Raw genomic sequence first — 16,358 nt, 5'->3', positions numbered from 1 at the left:
AAATAAAAGGAATGTATTATTTTGTAACAGTTGTTCTTCTGAAATTATCTGATTATTTCTAATATTATCTGCAAAGGTAATTGTAATCATTTCATTAACTTATTTAAATTGGGAAGAAGAAAAAATGCCTACCATGACAACATGATATTAATCCTCTTCATTTTCCTGTTCCTCCCTTTACCCCCAATAACAGAAATTCATCTCCTCCCACAGAATTTTGGAGCCAGAAAAGATGTTAAATGTCCAATATCATCAACTATCACATAAAGAAATTGAACTCCAAAGCATCTTGCTTATGGTCATACACTGAGTTGACTGCGTAGTTTGTGACTACAACCAAATTCTCCCCATTCCAAGGTCAGGCTTCTTTCCATCACACCTGTCTTGTTTATCCATTTCTGGAGATTCAAACAACCTATACAACTAAAAACAGTAAGGTTTTTTTTTTTTTTTTTTTTTTTAAGATAACTAATCACCCTCCAAACATTAAAATAATTCCTCAAATAAAATTTTGGAGAGGTAATAAAAAGTTGAGGTAAGATATTTTTATAGCCTAAGAAAACTTAAAAGGTCAGAAGTCTCTATCACCATAGTGGAGGCCTGTCTGTACTCCATACCTACAGAAGCAATAGCTTCAGGAGCTCTCAGACCAGAAATGGATCTAAGCGAGTCAGAAAATAGTCTAGAAAGAGATTACAGCAGACCCTTTGCTGTCACAGGTATAGCTGGCATTGATTGGCAACTCTATTGTACACAGTTCTGAATCACAATTCCAGGGTGGAAAGGAGAGCTAGTATTGAGTCAAAAGGGGCAGGGCCCCTGATCACAGTTCCAAAGTAGAGGAACACTATCACTGTGGCTACAGTAGATAAGGGCCTTTCCTGGGTAAAGACAGCAATTAGGACCACATTTTTCCTAGGATCATACCACTTGGGAGATAAACTTGCAGAATCCCTTAAATACTCCAAAAACAGCAGCATGGAAAAGCCTGAAGTTTAAAAGACAGTGACTCTCCAACCATAGGAGAGCAAAGTTCAATTTGAATATAAAGTATGAAGTCAAATACCTTGGGAAAAGAAGAAGAAAATTTAAATTGTTTTGGAAACAACTTCTGTGGTGTCAGGGAAAACCAAGACATAAAATCAGAAGACAAAAATCAAAAAAAAAAAAAAAAAAAAAAAAAAGCTGTCAAAAAAAGACTCAAAGAAAAATACTAATTGGACATAAACTTGACAAAAAGTCTTGGAATAGGAAAAGAAAGAGATGAGAAGTAGAGGAAAAATTAAATTTGAAACCAAACCAAACACACACACACACACACACACACACACACACACACACACACACATCTATACAAAGTTAACACAAAGGTCTGATGCAAAATCTACTAGGCTTTGGCTGTAGTTAAAAAAAAAAAAATCAAGGGTATGATCTCAGACAAAAGTAAAAATAAGCCTAATTAAAGGAGATAATCAGAGAAAATTCATTATGTCAAAATATAGAAAATTGTGTAGTATCAAAAAATTTTACAGCAAGTTTCTCTGATGAAGGTTTCATTTCTCAAATATTTACTAAATATAAAGCTGAGTTAATTTTTTAAAAATATGAGCAATTCCCAAATCATTATTAATCAGAGAAATGCAAATTAAGACAACTCTGAGATACCACTACATACCTGTCAGATTGGCTAGAATGACAGGGAAAGATAATGGGGAATGTTGGAAGGGATGTGGGAAAACAGGGACACTGATACATTGTTGGTGGAATTGTGAACACATCCAGCCATTCTGGAGAGCAATTTGGAACTATGTTCAAAAAGTTATCAAACTGTGCATACCCTTTGATCCAGCAGTGTTTCTACTGGGCTTATACCCCAAAGAGATACTAAAGAAAGGAAAGGGACCTGTATGTGCCAAAATGTTTGTGGCAGCCCTGTTTGTAGTGGCTAGAAGCTGGAAAATGAAAGGATGTCCATCAATTGGAGAATGGTTGAGTAAATTGTGGTATATGAATGTTATGGAATATTATTATTCTGTAAGGAATGACCAGCAGGATGAATACAGAGAGGACTGGCGAGACTTACATGAACTGATGCTGAGTGAAATGAGCAGAACCAGGAGATCATTATATACCTCAACAACGATACTGTTTGAGGATGTATTCTGATGGAAGTGGATCTCTTTGATAAAGAGAGCCTTAATTGATCAAAGATGGATAGAAGCAGCTATACCCAGAGAAAGAACACTGGGAAATGAATATAAACTGCTTGCATTTTTGTTTTTCTTCCCGGGTTATTTATACCTTCTGAATTCAATTCTCCCTGTGCAACAAGAAAACTGTTCAGTTCTGCACACATATATTGTATCTAGGATATACTGCAACCCATTTAACATGTAAAGGACTGCTTGCCATCTGGGGGAAGGCGTGGAGGGAGGGAGGGGAAAAATCGGAACAGAAGTGAATGCAAGGGATAATGCTGTAAAAAATTACCCTGGCATGCGTTCTATCAATAAAAAGTTATTTAAAAAAATATGAGCAATTCTCTAGTTGAGTAGTAAAATAAATGTGCAATTTTCAGAAGAAATTTAAGCTATATATATAATATTACATTAAATATATATTTAAATAATGAATAAATATTTTACATATATATATGTATGTATGTATGTATGTATATAATGTTCTAGGGGCAGGGAGGTGGTACAGTGGATAGGACACTAATCCTGGAGTCAGGAGGACCCGAGTTCAAATATAATCTCAGACATTTATTAGTTGTGTGACCAAGTCACTTAACCCCATTTGCCTCAAGAAAAAAAAAATGCTCTAACTATTGATTTGAGAACTACTAATTAAAATAATTCTGAGTAATCACCTGGCATCTATCAGAAATGACAAATGCTAGAGAAAAATGGTGGGGTGGGGAGGGGAAGGGGGTAGAGAATAGGTTAACTGCAGGTGAAGTGGTGAATTGATCCAACCATTATGAAAAACAATTTGGAACTATGTTCAAAGGGCTATATAAAATGATCACGCCCTTTGTGCAATACCAATACTAGGTCTCTCTCCCAAAGAGTTCAAAGAAAAAAGGATAAGGATCTATATGTACAAAAATATTTAAAACAGCTCCTTTTTGTTATGGCAAAGATCTGGAAATTAAAGGGAATCTCATTAACTGCAAAAGGGCTGAACAAGCATATGATTGTGATGGAGTACTACTGTGTTATAACAAATTATATGGCAGGGGACAGGTTTCAAAAAAACATTGTAAGAGCTATATGAACTAATACAAAGTCAAATGAGCACTGAGTGATCATTGTACAAAGTAACAATAATGCAATGATGATCAACTCTGAAAATACCTAAGATATAAGACAATCCCAAAGTACTCATAATGGAAAAAAAAAAAAAAAACTGCTATTCATCTCCAGAAAGAGAACTAATAAATTCTGAGTGAAAAATTGGAGAATACTTTTAAAAATTTTGTTTTTCTTGCTTTTTTTTCCAATAAAGCTAATATGGAAATATGTCTTGTATGATTTCATTTATGTAATTGATATATTGCTATAGAAAGGGGTAAGATAGAGGTAGAGTTTGGAATTCAAAATTTTAAAAGACAAGGATGTAAAAAGATAATAAACTAAAATGTTAAAAAAAAATAAAGATACATAACAGAAAATATGAATAAATAGAAAGCTTTTCTTTTTTAAAACAAAAAGTCTAAAGGATATTTATATATCCAAATGAAAAAGCCAGATACTTTTGGAAGGTAGGGATCAGGGAAAGAATGAAGAGCTAGTCTTCCTCCTTTGAGGCTCACTGCAAAATGCAGGTATCTGGACATGAGCAGGATGGCTTATTTCTGTAAAAGCAAAGGGTCCTTTTCAAGTCCTTTAGGATTGAGAATAGTTTGTCCCAAGGATTTGAGAAGTCTGGAACATAGATGGAAAATCATATTCAGGTGGAAGGGGGGGGAGGGAGGGAATGAGAAGAAAAATATAGTTCTCTGTAACTTATGGAGCTAAGGAAAGGCAGCTATATGTGAAGGAGCAGGTCACCTAAATTAGCCCAGCTTCAATTTCTTTCTCTATAAAATGGTGGTATTTACCATACAGGATTATTACAAGACTTTAATGAGATAATATATACAAAACATGATACACAATTCCAATCAATGTAAATTGTTATCATTTTAATTAATATGTGGCATTCACTATGATAAAAATTCATATACATAACCATTCAATCCAGCTTTAAAGCCACAATAAGCAATTAAGCATATAGGAACCAGCCATTTCATTTACTACAAATTTATCTATGATAAAGACATTCTTTAAATTATCATATAGCTTTTTTAAAATTCTTTTTATATTATCTTGAAAAGCATGAAAAAATATGGAAAATTCTATATATAAAAAACAGAGACTGGTATATGAAACTGTCTCTCATGTGCAGTTTTTTAAAAACTATATATTAAATTGTATGTCAATTGCTTATCAATAGGGTCCTGCTTCATCCTCTTCTGAAATTCTTTAGCTTTTTTCAGTATTTTTGTTAAATATTTTATTAATGTTTTTCATCATTTACTTCTTTTCCTTCATCAGTATCTCTACAGTCAGTGCCTGCCCTCCTCCCTCCAAAAAACAAACAAAAAAACAACAACAACAACAACACTTTCCTTTTCAAGAAAATAAAAGTGATCCTTTGAAACAAATAAACATTTTAGACCTGACCTGTTATTTCACTGATATAGACACCTCCTGACAATATAATTATTGTTGTTCAGTCATTCAGTCACCTTTAACTCTTTATCACTTAATAGATCATAGCATGAAAATATTGTCCAGATTTTCTTGGCAAAGATACTGGAGTGATTTCTTTCTCCAGTCAATTAAGCAAAAAAGGGTATCTGCTCAGGGACACACAACTGTGTGTGTCACAGTAGTGAGGCTATGTTTCAGCTGAGGTCTTTCCGACTCCAGGCCCAGTATTCTATATGTTGAGCTACCTGGCTGCCTCAATGAGATCATTATCTTAAGTAAAAGCAGACCATCACTTGCTCTGAAAATGATCATCTTGGAAAATTGTCTGAGACATTAAAATTACAGAGTCCCAATAGTCTATGACCAGGGACACAGAATCTATGTGTGACGTCTTAATTCTGACTTCACTTCTCTAGCTCTAGTAGATAACACCATGGCTAATAAAGAGAAACAGTACACGCAGTGGTCTCAGAATATATGTCTTTTTTCTATACATAGTCCACCAACTCCCCTTTTTTTTCTTTTTGAGGTAATTAGGGTCACACCATCAACTTTCTACCAAAAGCATGCTTCATTGTTAATCTTCTGGATTTATGACAGGTCCTCCTGACTCCAATGTTGGTGCTCTATCCATGCGGCCATCTAGCTGTCCTGATCCATCAATTCTCTACCAAAAGCATGCTTCATTGTTAGTCTTCTGGATTTATGAGTGGTCATTATATAAATCAGAATTGTCTTTGAAAGTGGTTTCCCTTTACAATACTGTAATCATTACATAAATTGTTCTCCTAGTTCTACACATTTCATCTTATATCAGTTAATACAATTTTCCAATATTTCTCTGATTCTACCTACTTTCTTTTTTTATGAAACAGTAATATTCCATTACATCCAAATAACTTAGTTCTGCCATTCCCCAATTAATTGACACTCATTTTGTTTCCAGCTCATTTTTACACCAAAAAGAGTTGTCCTTGTTTTAGTATATATAGGTTCTGTAATTCTTTTATCTCTGAGATATATAATTATATAATATATAACTATTGTTGAGATAAAGAATATGCAATTTTAGTGACATGTTCCAAAACATTTTCTCATTCCATTTCAATATCAAACCTAAAATAAAGAGATTACTGGCCTGAGTCAGATCCACTCATCATAAATGGCATACTAAATTAATGGGAAGAGTCTGCATTTTAGCTTACATCATGGCTGCAGTGGAGGAAGAATGATATAAATATAGAGGATGGGGACGAGAGAACGGTCAAATATGAGATCATGGGATCCTATGTCAAAGCTTTTTTCCTATAGGCAGATAGTCTTCTTAATAGGAAAAAGAGAAGGTTATCACTGACACAGAGTAACTTAATGAGTGTTGAAGAAGATGAAGAAAGGGCCAGGTCCAGCATTCCCTCACTGTTGTTGGCTATCCTAAAGAAGTTGGATGAATTCACATTGTAGCCAGAAGCACAATGGGAAATTGCAATGAAAGAAGTAGTTTCTAAAGAAAATGAGCTTAGGGGCAACTAATTGGTATAGTGGATAGAGCACCAGCCTTGAAGTCAGAAGACTCGAATTCAAATTTGACCTCAGCCACTTAACACTTCCTGGCTGTGTGAACCTGGGCAAGTCGCTTAAGCCCATTGCCTCAGAAAAAGAGAAAAAAAAATGAGCTTGATAAGACTACAACATGCAAACCTTCCCTATCCCATGCTATTCCCCAAGATTGTCAAACACTGCCTTGAGATAAATTACATTTTGCATTCAGGGTATAATCCCACCAGTATGGATTTAGGATTTGGTTATGTCACTGCTGGCAACTATATTAACTAATGAAATTTAACTGCTATCAAGAATTAGGTGATATGAAAAAGGACTATTAACTGTGAGAATAGATGCATTCGAGATAAAAAGGGTGTTTTATTGGCATGCAATTAGTTCAGGTTCAATACTAAGATAAAATGAAGCACAGATATGTTGTTGAACAGTTAAAACAGAAAAGAAGTTTACTTAGATCTAATATAGAAAGGATACATTAAATAAAGATAAAGCAGCATTTAATCACAGAGAATGTTATTAGACCCTTGCCACTAAAAATTGGTATGTAATAAAATAGCGATTTCCTGACTTAGTTCCCCTTCCCCTGACAGATTCCTCCCCACATCCCCAGTTACTCTGATGGCTGCTCTGTTAAAGCTGTCTCCCCCAGGAACCCTGACAAAGCTTTCCTGCCTAGGGCCAATAAAAAGTGCAGGGCATTTGGGCTTTTTGCCTCTCAGACTTGGTGGATAAATCACTATACCTTGATGACTGCATGATAAACTAACTGATCAAACATGATTCCAAATAGAGAAGAGAAAGGCTATGTGTATAGAAACTAAGTGCCACTGTATTCTTGTAGCATATTTTTGCTATGTTAGAGCAAAGTAAAATTCCTTTGTTAAATATTCAGTGACTCATAGGCAACGTCAAATCTGAAACCTGACCTAAGAGTTTGATAGCTTTAAAGCCAGGCCTACGAGGCCAAAGAAGCAAGCCGCTAGCTCTCATTAATCTAATATCTCTTGTCAGGATCCAAGACTACCTCTTTCTTTTTAAACATCCTGTTTTCAGGATGCTAAGTGCTAAGCTCCAGCAAGCAAACTATGCTATTAGCTTGGCCTAACAACAATCCTTTGCGCTTTGGTGATCTCCAAGCTCAGGCAAGCACCAACAGACATGAATCCCTGCTACTTTGTCTCCCTAGACAACCTTGTTTCACTGTTGCTTTTGCCCTATTGTTAGAGTTTCACTACACTGTTTGATTCATTATCTAGCAACAAAGATATAAATCAAGGTTCAGCCCCACTTTTCATGTCTCCCACTAGAGAAAGCCCTGACATGTTACATTTCTTTTCCCCCAGTGAATAAAGACAGTTTTTTGCTTTTAACCTGGGTAAGCTCTGGTATTTTTGGAGTTAATACTGGTTGCAAAACCTCTGTAACTCTTTAATCATTTGTTACTAGAATTGACCCGCCCTATTCAATGAAAATGTACTTCCTGTAGCTCTAAGGTTTCTCACCAGGTCTCTGGGTGAAATTTCAGGAAATAAAAATTTGATCTCATTGGCAGTTTTCCAGGTTTACTGGACTCTTAAAAGGTAAGATGAATTAATATTCAAAGTCTCCTCTTGCTATTTAGTTAAGCTTCTTAATAGAAAAATGTAACTAAAAGAAGTGAAGCCTACTTCTGGGAAAAGAAGGTCAGAGAATGTTTGTTCAAATTCCACAACTGAGCCTCAGTTTCTTAGTCCATGACATAAGTGAAATTATATGGTCTCTGAAGTCCCTTCCATTTCTAAATTTATGAGGGAAAAAAACCCAGAAAGGTAACTAATACTACAAACTATCAAAAGAGGATTAAACAGGTTTCAAAATACAATTTTCAGTATAATTGAACTTAATGCAAATACCCTCATGACATGACAAATATGACTGAGTGAAATCAGAATAACTATCATGGTCTTTGGGATATAAAACAAGATTAGTGGTCCCTGGAATTTTCTGGAATAAGAATGTGGAAAAAAACTCAACTGATATATTAAAATAGAAGCCTTATCTAAATTATACTCCAAATCTACAGAACAAGTAAAGCAAAAGAAAATCAAATCACTAAGGGAAAGCTGAACTCTGAATAATCAGAAATTCAATTAAGCTTCAATATTATTTAGAACTAATTTTGCATGTTCATTGTATTTGTTTATCTATACGGGCTGGTTTCAGATCAGGCCTATTGTTTTTATTTCTTGTATCTAGAACAGTGTCTTGTCACAGAGCAGGTATTTAACAAATACTTGTTCAAGTGAATTTGAATGAAGGACTTTAGTTAGAGTATCTAAAGAACACCCAGTACCTTTCCAAATACCAGAGACCATAGAATATTCCCACATATATGAATATAAGAGTGTATAATCCCAAATAAATTTTAAAACTCCTTAGGATAATCATGTATTTTTTCCCCCATCTTAGGCTTAGTGCTATATAAATAAATAAATATATATATATATATACACACACACACGTATGTATCTATAGTAGGCCTACAATCAGTGTTTGCTAAATTCTGTTAAATCCAAATGCAATATAAAGCCCTCTAATCAGCTCAAATTTGAAAGAGAGAGAAAAGGATTGGGGGGAAGGAAGGAAGGAAGGAAGGAAGGAAGGAAGGGAGAAAGGGAAGAAGGAAGGGAGGAAGAGAGGGAGGGAAGGAGAAAGGGAAGGAAGGAGGGAGTGAGGAGGGAGGGGGGAGGAAGGAGGGAGGGGAAAAGGGAGAGGAAGGGAAGGAAAAAGAGAGGAAAGAAATAAAGGAGGGAAGGAAGGAGGGAAAGAGATAGGGAGGAAGGGAGGGACAGCAGGATAAGGAAAAGAGGAAAGAAGGAATGGAGGGAGGAATGAAAGGAAGGAAGAAGTGAAGGAAGGAGAGAAGAGAAATATGAAATTTGGTTTACCAACATTTCATGTGAAAAGAACCTAGAGATATGATAGTCACATTAACAACCATATCTGGAGCATTCTTTTCAATAGTGAGCACATTTTTTGAAAAACAACATAAGCTTAAGAGTGCAATGAGGAAGAGGATCAACTACTTTATAGATATACTTGAAGGAGAAAGGAAGAAAGGATATGGATGAAATGTGATAGGTGATATTTGAAACATGGTCCTTTGTGAAGGTTTAAGATTTACCCTTCTTGGCTCCAGAAGATAGGCCAAAGGACAATATAACCTTCTACAGCAAGACTTTCCCAGCCCCTCTTAATTCTAGTAGTTCTTTTTTTCTGATTATTTCCTATTTTACATATTATTGAGTAGGTAGATAAAGCATCTGATTTGGAGTTAGGAAGACTCATTCTGAGTTCAAATCCAGACTCTAACACTTACTATATGATTCTAGACAAGTCATTTACCCCTCTTTGCCTCAGTTTCCTCATCTGTAAAATGAGATGAAAAAAAAAGTAAATCACTCTAGTATCTTTGCTAAGAAAACACCAAAAGGGGTCATAAAGAGTAGGACACAACTGAAAACAACTGAAACAAAAACAAAAAAAAAATGTGTATGTTTTCCCCATTAGATTGTGAGCTCCTTGAGGGTACAAACTATCTTTTGCCTTTCCTTATATTTCCATTGTTTAGCATAGTCAGTGCCTAGTAGGCACTTAATATTTCCATGATTCAAACCCATATGACACTGCTAGAAGAAGTTTAAGAGAGAGAGAGAGAGAGAGAGAGAGAGCTCTTTATATGATCAGAAAATTACACAAATTGCTTTTTTAATCCCACATCCTCAAAAAGGAAAAATTATGCAACATATGTAATTATAACTGAATCCACAAGATGATAAAATGAATTCTCTCATAACCACAACATAACAAAAAATATTAAGAATTAAACCTGTGAATTTGAATACTTTCACCTCTATGACCACCTGACTCTCTGTACCCAGCTTCAATCCCATTCACAAACTCATAATTTACAATCCAGCTGAAGGGATTCCATAAACTAGTGTTTCTGCCTGAAGTTGATCAATATTGAAAGAAATAACTAACACTAATTCTTCCAAGCTATTCAAAGGAAAGAATAGGAGAAATAAACAAAGATCTTAGAGAAGGGTAGATGTGTCCAGTGTGGCTCTCAGAGGTATAAATTATAATGAAACAGAGACTTAGTTCTGAAGAAAAGAAAAAAATCAAGCAAGGGGGCAATCATCTTCTTTTAACGCTAACTCTACATAAACTGATCTGTCAAATCCTAAAACTTTCATATCTCCCCAAACAAGCAAGTTCTTCCTAATAGTCCAGTCATAGAAGATGAATGAGAAAAAGTGGAAAGGATTTCTAAAGGCAAAAAAAAAAAAAAAAAAAAAAAAAAAAAAAAAAAGTACTTTCAGGGGAGTAAAAAGGATACAAGGGGATAAAAATATACATGGAACTAATTTTTTTTTTTTAATATATAGGAAACTTAAAAAGAATCAGAAGGGAAAGTAGAACAACACAGTGGGAAAAGAGGAAGTTGAAGCAGATGTAATCACCTAGTTCTCGCCTTCTTAAAAGTATGGAGATTTAAAAAAAAAATAAGTAACTCAAAGATATTTATGATTAATCATATATTGGCATGTTCTGAAGAGCAATTTGAAACTCTGTCCAAAGGACTTTGAAACTGTGTGTTGATCCAGAAATATCATTAATCTAAGTCTGTATCCCAAAGAGATCATAAAAAAGAATAAGAATCCACATATAGAAAAATATTTATAACAGCTCTTTTTGTGGTAGCAAAGAATAGGAAATTGAGATGCCCATCAATTGGGGAATGGCTGAACAAGTTGTGGTATATGAATGTAATAGAATACTATTGTGCTATAAGAAATGATGAGCAGGTAGATTTTAGAAAAATCTGTAAAGACTTAGATGACACTGAATGAAGTGAGCAGAACCTGTACACTATACATGGTAACAGTAACATTATGTTATGATCAATTATGATAGATTTAGCTTTCTCAACAATACAGTGATCCAAAACAATTCCAAAACACTTGTGATGGAAAATACTATCCATATCCAGAGAAAGAATTATGGAGTCTAACTGCAAATTGAAACATGTTATTTTCACTTTTTTGTAGTTTTTTTGTTATTTTTTCTTTCTCAGTTTTTCCCTGTTCTGATTCTTCTTTCACAAAATGATTGATAGAGAAATATATGTGAGCTAATATAATAAAGATGACAATACTACCCAAATTAATCTATTTATTTAGTGCTATATCAATCAGACTCCCAAGAAATTATTTTAATGACCTAGAAAAAACAACAAAATTTATCTGGAAGAACAAACGGTCAAGAATTTCAAGGGAACTAATGAAATATATATGTAACATGATTGTACATGTATAGCCTATCTCAAATTGCTTGCTGTCTTAGGGAGGGGGAAGGAGATAGAAGGAGAGAGGAAACTTTAGAACTCAAAATCTTACAAAAATGAAAGGAAATTCTTTTTTGTATTTTAATTCTGTTTAGTATTTTATTTTTCCTCAGTTATATGAAAAACAATTTTTAACATTCATTTTTTTAATACAGCTTTTTATTTACAAGATATATGCATGGGTAATTTTTTTCAGCATTGACAACTGCCAAAACTTTTGTTCCAATTTTCCCCTCCTCCCCCCCCCCTTCCCCCAAATGGCAGGTAGACTAATATATGTTAAATGTAACATTCATTTTTAAAACTAAGTTCCAGATTCTCTTTTCCTTGTCTTAGATCATTGTATTCTGAGAAAAGTTATGTCATTAACTGTCCAGGTTTCACAGTCATAAAACAAGGAGGTCAACACAATGGTTCTGTAGACATTCAGTTTGGTAGTCATCTAACATTAACTTCTCTTCTCCTACACTTTCCTTTGGAGCCTCCTAAACATTGACCTAGCTCTGGCAATAGATGTATCAATCTCATTATCAATGTGGACATCCCTGGAAAGCATACTGTTGAAGTGAACTTATCTACAACATGCAAAGCTTCACCATTTATAGATGGTGTAGTGCAGGCTGATGGAGGATGAGTATTTTCTTGATATTAATTATTAGGCCAAAATTAGTAGAAGCAGCAAAGAACTGAACTTTGTTACATCTCCGCTTCATAGGTTGTATTGAGTGTACAATAATCTGCAAACAAAAAAATTATGCACCAACACTCCCTCAACTTTAGTTTTGGCTTGTAGCCTTTTCAAGTTGAACAATTTATCATTATTGCAATAGGTGATTGATTCCATGTTTGTCCTCAGTGAAGGCATTTGACAACATAACTGAAAATATTATATAAAAGGCATGGGATCAAGCACATTTGAATTGTCTTAAGAAGAAGATTCTGAAGATCACCTGGCAGGATAAGATACCAGACACTAGGTTCTTTTTTGAACTACACTACCAAGCATTCCAATTCTATAGAAGAAAGCACAACTCAGTTGGGCTGGCCACATCATTTGAATGCCAAATATATGCTTGCCCCAAAAATTATTTTATGAAGAATTCACACAGGGCAAAGAATGGTCAGAAAAAGCAATAATAATATACTCTCAAAGTATCTCTCAAGAAATTTAGAATTAATTGCATGACTTCAACAACAATACTATATGATGATCAATTCTGATGGACATGGCCCTCTTCAATAATGAGATGAACCAAATCACTTCCAATAGAGCAGTAATGAACTGAACCAGCTACATCCAGGGAAAGAACTCTGGGAGATGACTATGAACCACTACATAGAATTCCCAATCTCTCTATTTTTGTCTGCCTGCATTTTTTATTTCCTTCACAGGTTAATTGTACACTATTTCAAAGTCCGACTCTTTTTATACAGCAAAATAACTGTTTGGACATGTATACATATATTATATTTAACTTGTATTGGTCAACCTGCCATCTGAGGGAAGGAGTAGGGAGAAGGCGGGAAAAAGTTGGAAGAAAAGGATTTGCAACTGTCAGTGCTGAAAAATTACCTATGCATATATCTTGTAAATAAAAAGCTATAATAATAAAAAAGGGGGGGGGGGGGGAGAATTGATTGCATGAGAAGGGAGACACTGACACAGAACTGCCCAGCATGGTGTGCCTTCAGAGAAGATACTGTGCTCTTTGAGCAAAGCAAAATTGAATTACTCCAAAGGAAACAAAAATGGGTAAAACTGGAGAAGCTACTTTAAATGTCCATATGGACTATTTTGGTCCAATCTGTGAGAAAGCATTCCAAGCTCATATTTAGTCTGATCAGCCACAGTCTGACACATTGTAATTCAACTCTAATAAAGTGATGTCATCTTGGTCCTTTTCAAAAATGAAGGACAACTATCAACCAATTGTCATTCACAGTTGATAATCTTACAATGCTGCCACTACTTTGTACAGAGAATATTTTGCTTCACGTAAGTTTATGAAAATATTCCCATGTTATTCTGAGAGCATCTTGCTGATCATTTCTTATAGCACAATAATATTCCATTATAATCACATACCACAATTTATTCAGCCAGTCCTCCAACGATGGGTATCCCCTCAATTTCCAATTCTTTGCTCCCAGAAAAGAGCTGCTATAAATATTTTTGTACATGTAAGTCCTTTTCTATTTTATTTTTTTAATCTCTTTGGAGACATAGACTTTGTAGTAGTATTTCTGAGACAAATGGTATGAATGATTTCAAAGCTATTTGGGCATAGTTCTAATTTACTCTACAAAATAGTTAGATCAGTTCACAACTCCACCAACAATGCATTAATGTCTCATTTTCCCCACATCCCTCTGACATGTGTCATTTAATAGCTATGTGGTTGTACTTCAGAATTGTTTTGATTTACATTTCTCCAATTAATAGTGAGTTAGAACATGTGAAAAGGAAATATTCTTTTCTCCCTTGTTTGCAGAAATGAAGAATCATGGGCATGAAAATTTTCATATATCCTCAAACTCAATTATTCTACATATTTAAAATGTTGAGCTTTCTTTTCTTCTTTTTTTTTTTTTTTTGATTTTTGCTTTCAAGGCATAGCTCTTTGAACAGCAAAGAATTGAAGTCAAAACAAATTTGATCTAAATAAAAGATATTAATTTTTTAAAATTTTAATGAGAATCATTCAGAGAGAAACACAAGTCATTTAAAATTTCATAATCTAGTTTTCTCTACTATTGTTCAAATCTTTATTTATACTTTAACATATTTAATATGTATTGGTCAACCTGCCATGTGAGGGAGGAAGTGAGGGAAAGGAGGGGAAAAATTGGAACAAAAGTTTTGGCAGTTGTCAATGCTGTAAAATTACCCATGCATATAACTTGTAAATAAAAAGCTATAATAAAAAAAAAAAACCTATTGTTCAAATCTGGGCATAACTCATCCTTCATTGTTCATTCAAGAGAAATATCCTAATCTTTATGAAATGATAATAAAATAATATATGAAAGTTTAAATAAGATATCTTTATTTACTTGTTTGTTTTCTTATATGAATTCTTTTAGGAGATAATAGCTCTTATTCAGGAAACTTAAGTATTTAATAAAATCAGCACTAAATGTTATAGAATATTACTGCTGTAAAAAAAATGAACAGCAGGACAATTTCAGAAAGACCTGGAGAGACTTACATGAATCTAAGATCAGGAGTGAAACAAGGTTGCCCATTATCACTGTTACTATTTAATATTGTATTAGAAATGCTAGCTTTGGCAATAAGAGTTGAGAAAGAGATTAAAGGAATAAGAATAGGCAATGAAGAAACCAAATTATCAGCTTTGCTGATGATATGATGGTATACTTAGAGAACCCCAGAGATTCCACTAAAAAGTTATTAGAGATTTACATGAATTTATGCTAAGTGAAGTGAGTAAAACCAAGAGAACATTGCACACAGCAACAAGATTATGTGATAACCAACTCTAATAGACATAACACTTTTAAACAGTGAGGTAATTCATGCCAAATCCAATAGACTTGTGATGGAGAGAGCCATTTGCATCCAGAAAGAAGACTAAGAAGACTGAATGTGGATCACAATATAGTATTTTCACCTTTTTTGCTGTTGTTTGCTTTTTTCTTTCTAATTTTTTTTCCTTTTGACCTGATTTTTCTTATACAGCATGATAAATGTGCAAATATGATTAGAAGAACTGCACATGACTAACATAGATTACTTGCAGTCCAGGGGAGGAGGCTGGAGGGAAAGGAAGGGAAAATTTTTTTTTTATTTTGCAAGACTAAATGTTGGAGCCAGTGTCTAGCCTGTGAGCTAATTGCTAAATTGCTGGATTGGCTCGCCTCCCATTGGCAGATACCATGCATACCCAAAGCCCACGAGCTGCTTCTCTGAATTAAGGGTTGTCTACTGTTCATACACTGATCACACTTGCAAAAATGTATATCAACAAGGCTGCATGGCGTAATAAACTGGAACTCTTTTCACACACACCCCCCAAAAAAAAAAAAAGACTGAATGTTGAAAACTATCTTTGTATTTTAAAAAGAAAAATCTATTGTTAAAAAAAAAAAAGAAAAAAATAAAAAGCAATATGAAAAAGAAAAGAAAATCAGCATAGAGAGAGCCAAGATAGCAGAGAAAAAAGCCAGGTCTGGACTTTCTTCAGTTTCTCTCAAAACAACTTTAAATCAAACCTCTAAATGAATTCTGGGGCAATAGAACCCACAAGAAGATGAGGTATAACAATTTTCTAGCACAAGATAACAGGACTGCAGGAATGTCCATCTTATTTGGGTAAAGGGGGAATATAGTACAGCACAGGTGAAATCCAGATACGCTAGTAGGAGACTTTTAGCCACAGCACAGATCAGCAGCCTAGGCTTTGTGATCCCAGCTCAGTAGACCAGCAGCACAGCAAACCATCTGTTAGGCCTCCAGCTCTAGCACAGTAGGTAAAATGCCAGCTCCAATCATTCCCTCCAACAGACACAACTAGGTAGAGCCACTTTGGCATAGTGAGCAAGCTACCAGCAATGAATACCCAGATTTGGAAAGCCAATGACCAGGCCTCTGGACTCCAGTGAAAGAAGCTTGGAACAGTACCTCCAGT

The 16,358-nt window shown here is 34.6% G+C and overlaps 1 protein-coding gene across 1 annotated transcript in view; it reads right to left on the bottom strand.

Moving 5' to 3' along the window:
• TMPRSS2 (transmembrane serine protease 2) overlaps positions 1-16,358 on the bottom strand; it is a 103,598-nt gene that overhangs the window by 74,192 nt on the left and 13,048 nt on the right. The window lies entirely within an intron of this gene.

Source organism: Antechinus flavipes, chromosome 3 (genome assembly GCF_016432865.1).
Source record: "Antechinus flavipes isolate AdamAnt ecotype Samford, QLD, Australia chromosome 3, AdamAnt_v2, whole genome shotgun sequence".
Classification (NCBI taxonomy): domain Eukaryota; kingdom Metazoa; phylum Chordata; class Mammalia; order Dasyuromorphia; family Dasyuridae; genus Antechinus; species Antechinus flavipes.
The sequence above is the reverse complement of the archived record's forward strand: the minus strand, read 5'-3'. Positions and strand labels throughout refer to the sequence as shown.